Here is a 6,466-nt window from a genome sequence, read left to right as displayed (position 1 = left end):
AAACAGACCATCAATTGCTCATATGCAAGTTTAGGCTGAAGCTCAGGAAAATTAAAACAAGTCTATGAGAGCCAAAATATGACCTTGAACATATCCCACCTGAATTTAGAGATCATCTGAAGAACAAATTTGAGGCATTAGACACTAAAGACCAGAAAATTTGTGGAATGACCATAAAGAATATCATATAGGAGGAAAGAAATAGATCATTAATAAGACAAGAAAGGGATCTCTGCTCCTTCCCATTCGACAGGCAGCCGCAGCTTCTCTTTCAGTTTCAGCTGTATCCCTGAGACAGGATGGTGAAGGTTGGAGTCAATAGACTTGGCCGTATTGGTTGCCTGCTCACCAGGGCTATTGTTAACTCTGACAAAGTGAAGGTTGTTGCCAACAATGACCCCTTCATTGACCTCATCTACATAGTCTACATGTTTCAATATGATTCAACCCATGGCAAGTTCAATGGCACTGTCAAGGCTGAGAGTGGGAAGCTTGTCATCAATGGGAAGCCCATCTCTATCTTCCAGGAGTGGGGTAATGCTGGTGCTGAATATGTTGTAGAGTCCACCGGTGTCGTCACAACCTTGGAGAAGGCTGAGGCTAACTTGAAGGGTGGTACCAAAAGGATAATCATCTCTTCCCCTTCTGCTGATGCCCCAAAGTTTGTGATGGGTATGAATCACAAGAAGTATGAAAACTTCCTCAAGATAGTCAGCAATGCCTCCTGCACCACCAACTGTTGGCCTTCCTGGCCAAGATCATCCATGACAACTTGTGCATCACGAAGGGACTCATGCTCTCAGTCCCTGCCATCAATGCCACTCAGAAGACTGGATGGTCCCCTCTGGGAAACTGTGGCGTGATGGCTGTGGGGCTGCTCAGAACATCATCCCTGCTCTGTGAAGGCTGTGGGCAAGGTCATCCCTGAGTTGAATTGGAAACTCACTAGCCTGGCCTTCTGTGTCCCCACTCCCAAAGTATCTGTTGTGGATCTGACCTGCCATCTGGAGAAAGTTGCCAAATATGATGACATCAAGAAGGTGTTGAAGCAGCCATCAGATGATTCCCTACAAGGCATCCTGGGCTACACTGAAGACCAGTTCATCTCCTTTGATTTTAACAGTGACACCCACTCTTCCAACTTTGATGCCTAGGCTCACATTGCCATCAATGACCACTTTGTCAAGTTCATTTCCTGGTATGACAATGAATTTGCTTACAGCAACAGGATGGTGGACCTTATGGTCCACATGACCTCCAAGTAATAAGAGCCCTTTGGACCACCAGCCCAAGCAACAGCATTAGGGGAAGAGAGAGACCCTCAATTGCTGGGGAGTCCTTACTCCAACTCGATCACACAATACACTGAGAAGCTCCCATCCTCAATACAGTTTCCATCCAGACTCCCTGGAGATGGAGAGAGGCTTAGAGAGTCCAGCCTTGCCATGTGCCATCAATAAAGTACACTGTACCCAGTTCTCCACCCCCAAAAAAACACAACATAAAGAAGACAAGAAGAAAAATGTCAAAATGGTTGTAAGAAGAGACTCTGAAGCTTGATCTCCAGCATATAGATGCTAAAGCAAATAGAAGAAATAAGAAGGTAAAAGAATTGAATATAAAATTTCAAAGATGAGCCCTAGAAGACAAAGTCAAACATTATAACAAAATGTGCAAAGACCTGGAATTAGAAAACAAAGGGAAAAATATGCTCAGCATTTCTCAAGCTGAGGGAACTGAAGAAACAAATCAAGACTCAAAGGATTCTATGGGGGAAAATATTGAATAATGCAAAAACATCAAAAGAAGATGGAAGGAATACACAAAATCATTGTACCAATAAAAAGCGGTTGATGTTCAAACATTTCAAGAGTTAGCATATGATCAAGAGCCAACGATACTGAAGGAAGAAGTCCAAGGTTCACTGAAGGCAATGGCAAAGAACAAGGCACCATGAATTTATAGAACAGAAATTGAAATCTTTCAACAACCTGGTGCGGCACTGAAGGCACTCACCCATCTATGCCAAGAAATTTGGAAGACTACTACCTGGCCTGCTGAGGAAGAGATTCGTATTTGTGCCAATTCCAAAGAGAGGTAACCCAACTTAATGCAGAAATCATTGGACATCATTAATATCACACACAAGTAAAATTTTACTAAAGATAATTCAAAAATGGTTGCAACCGTACACTAACAGAGAACTACCAGAGGTTCAAGCTAGATTCAGAAGAGGACATGGAACAAGGGATATGTTTTGCTGACATTAGATAGATATTGGTTGAAAGCAGAGAATATTAGAAAGATATTTACCTGTGCTTTATTGACTGTGCAAAGGCTTTCAATTGTGTAGAACATGACAAGCTATGGACAACATTGTGGAGAATGTGCATTCTGTAACATTGTGCTCATGAGGAACCTGTACATAGACCAAGAGGCAGTTTTTTGAACAAAATAAGGGGACACCAAATGGTTTTAAAATAGTAAAGTTATGTGCCAGGGTTATATATTTTCACCATACTTATTCAATCTGTATGTTGGGCAAATAAAATGAGAAGCTGGATTATATGAAGAAAATCATGGCATCAGGATTGGAGGAAGACTTATTAACAACCTGCAATATATAGATGCTTATCACATCACATTGCTTGCTGAATGTGAAGAAGACTTAAAATACTGATGAAGATCAAATACCACAGACTTCAGTATGGGTTGCACTTCAGTGTAAAGAAAACAAAAATCCTCATTCCCGGAATAATAAACAACATCTCTATATAAGGGGAAAAGACTGAAGTCGTCAAAGACATTATGTTGCTCAAATCAACCATCAATACTCATAAAAGCAATAGTTAAGAAATCAAATGACATACTGAATCAGGCAAATCTGCTGCACAAGACCTATTTAAAGTGTTGAAGAGCAAACATGTCAGTTTGAGGACTAAGGTGTATCTGAGAGTCACGGTTAGTTTCAATAACCTCACATGTAAGTGAAAGTTGGACAGTGAATATGGAAGACAGTAGAACAATTGAGGCATTTGAGTTATGATGTTGGAGAAGAATATTAAAAGTACTATGGACTGCCAAAAGGGCAAACCAACCTGTGCTGGAAGAAGTACAGCTACGATGCTCCTTCGAAGCCAGGATCACTAGACTTTGCCTCTTTTACTTCAGACATATTATCAGGAGGGAACAGTCCCTGGAGAAGGACATCATGTTTGGTAAAGTGGAGGATCAGAGAAAAAGAAAAAGACCCTCAATAAGTGGCAGCAGCCATGATTGTGTGGTTGGCACAGGACCAGGCACTGTTTCGTTCTGTTGTGCACAGGGTCACTATGAGTTGGTACTGACTCAATGGCACCTAACTACAACAACAATTTTTGTTTTTAGATTTGACAATCACCACCACAACTAAACATATCTATAATCCAATGACTATAGGCAGGCAATATGCAAACTATCTGACTTATATTTTCATTCATGCATAACAATCCTATGAGACAGCCATTTGTTTATACTTACCTCATCGTATGGATGAGAGGAAAAATGGTGGTTATGTTGCCTAAATTAATATAGTGACTAAGTTTGAGAGAAAAAGAAGTCTTTTGATGTGGTTTATCAGCTATCAATAAATGAATAACTGTGCTAATAAGCTTAATTTGTGTTTCTATTGTACCTCAACGTTACTATTACAGAACAGTAACCATTGACGATCCCTAAAACAATGTTTCATTACCAAGGTTTTTACTCAGAATTTAAAACTAATTGGAATAGGACTTTGTTTAGTATAAACAGGCATCTCGAAAGAAGCTGATTAAGGGAAAATATGTTTCTTACTCAGGAAACATTTAAAGGAAATCAGCAAAATGTGTCTAGTTAAACATAGTGCCTAGTAATGCCTGAATTACTTCCCAGGAAGAAAACCTGTAAGACACTGAAGGGTCCCCAAAATAATCTACACTCTCGTTTCCTTTGTGATAACTTGTTGTTGGGCTCAGCAGTATCAGTAGGTGGATGTATCATGACCACAAGCTCAAGAAACGTATATTAAAAAGAAAACACACACATATATAATTATGATATGATAAAATTGAATATACGCAGGGTCGCTATGAGTCAGAATTGATCTGAAGATACTTAGCAACAGCATACATATGTATATACATTTGCCATTTTATCAATTCTGAATTATAATTGTGTTTGAGGGGAAAAGGCACTTACAGTATAAAAATGGATTTGTACAGCAATAAATTCTATCCTATGTAATTGATATTTACTGAAAAGTTACGTAAACAAGAGTGTTTATAAACAGGATCATCTTTACATGCTAATATTATTGTTGTGAAGTGTCACTTAGTTGGTTCCAACTCACAGGAATTCTGTACAGGGGTCCAAGGAGCCATTGGTGGGTTTGAACTACCAATCATGTTGTGGTTAGTAGTCCAGTGTTTACCCTATATCGCCACAGCAGGGCTCCAATTCCCTGACTAAGGTGCCACTAAACCCAAACCCATTGCTTTCAAGTCGATTCCTGCTCCCAATGACCCTGTAGGGCAGATTACAGCAGGTCTGTAATGTTTCCAAAGCTGGACTCTTTAGAAAAGCATACGGCAACAGCTTTCTCCTGGGGAGCTGCTGGTGGGTTGGAACTGCTGATTTTGCAGTCAAGCACTTTAAACCCTGTGCTACTCAAGTTCGAGTTCTCTAGACTATGGCGCAGGGAAGGGGAAAACCAAACAGCACCGCAGTCTCACTTAGGTGAGGAGGGAGACCTCTGAATTTGGAGAGTTGAAGGGAGCTAGTGTGATGGTTCAATGGTAAAAATCTTGCCTTCCATGAGGGGGACCTGCTTTAATTGCTGGCCAACCCACCTCAGGCGCAGCCACTGCCTGTTGGTGGAGGCTGCATTTTGTTATGATGCTGAACAGCTTTTATGGAGCTTCCAGACAAAGGAGAAGGAAGAAAGGGCTAGTGATCTACTTTTAAAAACTCAGTCAATGAGAGCCCTAGGGATTGCAATGATCCAGTATACAAACACTCATAGGGTTAGTGCAAGATGAGGCAGAACCTTGTTCATGAGATTGAGGCCAACTCATGGCAGTTAACAGTAACAACATAAAGGGAGTCAAAATCTGTGGGGCAACTTACCTAAGAGGAAGAATCTACACAAAGAAAGAGCCCCAAAAATGTGCATCTGTAGGTCTTCAGTCCTTGGCTCTGGTATTCAGTCTCAGACAATCAATCTTTAAATACCAAATTCTATGTGAGAAAAGGCACCCTGGTGTGACATTGTAGAATAAGTAATGGACTACCACAAGGTCATCAGCCTTGGAAACCCTATACAGTTTGTTATGAGTTGGAACCAACTTGATGACATTTAACAACAGCAAACCCTATACAGTGTTGCTGTGAGTTGGAACTGATTTGATGGCACTTACCAACAACAACATGAATAAATGAGCCTTGGTAGCACAAAGGATTAAGCATTGGGCCTGATAACCACAAGGTCAGTGGTTCAAACCTGCTCCAGGGAAGAATGATGAGGGTATCTGTTCCCATAATGATGCACAGTCTTGGAAACGCTAAGAAGCATTTCTACTTTGTCCTACAGGGTCGCTATGAATAGAGAGTGACTTGATGTCAGTGGTTACGTAACATGAGTATGATCAAACCCCACAAGGCCTAACAAGAACAACTTCTAAGCAGGAATAATTGCCAGGGAGAAGAAGGATGAACATTTCCTAGTTCAGTTATAGGACCAGAAATTGGACAGATTCCCTCCAACCAGAGGCAAGGAGAGACCCCTTGAGTATATTGGATTCCCATTAAAAAGGGTCACACTTTGGAAATGGGGTTAAATCAGTCCTTAGAATGAAAGGACCTGGCCTAAAAAAAGATTTCAAAGCAACCCCAAAATAATTAGCTAATCAGAAAACAACTGTCTTCCAGGAAATACCCAGCACTTTAAAATACACAACAAATTCCAACCCACAACAACATAAAATACACAATGTCTGACAAGCAATCAAAAATTATTAGGGACTTCCGAGGCCTCCTAGGGACTTCTGGCACTTCCCTGACTGGGCAGCACAGAGTAGACACTGGAGAGGGAGAGAAAGGAATAGTCAGAAACACCACACTAGATGGCTTGTAAGTCCGTCTTCTGCCTATGACTGATTGGAATACCTAAAATGGGGCTACAGCGTACCCAGTGAACGAGGCTTCTTGCAGAGCCTTTTCAATACGTAAAACTATAGGTAGAAACCGGAACCACATCCAGATCTCCAGAGATGAGAAATCTCCACTTGAAAGGATGAGCAGACCAACCTGGAGCGGCTAGAAGAATAAAAGATACCTATTGAAAGAAAGACCTGCAGGAAAAATGGAGGCAGATGGGCTGTTACTACAAGAACAAACAAATAGCTTCCCTAGAAAACATCAAGGCAAGTGGCCAGGTCCTCTCAACGCA

At 41.0% G+C, this 6,466-nt stretch overlaps 1 protein-coding gene and 1 pseudogene across 8 annotated transcripts in view; one reads left to right on the top strand and one right to left on the bottom strand.

Annotated features, from left to right (window-relative positions):
• Positions 1-6,466, bottom strand: part of PARD3 (par-3 family cell polarity regulator) — an 888,439-nt gene that overhangs the window by 176,601 nt on the left and 705,372 nt on the right. The window lies entirely within an intron of this gene.
• Positions 300-1,265, top strand: LOC102836762 (annotated as a pseudogene).

This window comes from Chrysochloris asiatica, unplaced genomic scaffold (assembly GCF_000296735.1).
Source record: "Chrysochloris asiatica unplaced genomic scaffold, ChrAsi1.0 scaffold00164, whole genome shotgun sequence".
Taxonomy (NCBI): Eukaryota; Metazoa; Chordata; class Mammalia; order Afrosoricida; family Chrysochloridae; genus Chrysochloris; species Chrysochloris asiatica.
The sequence above is the reverse complement of the archived record's forward strand: the minus strand, read 5'-3'. Positions and strand labels throughout refer to the sequence as shown.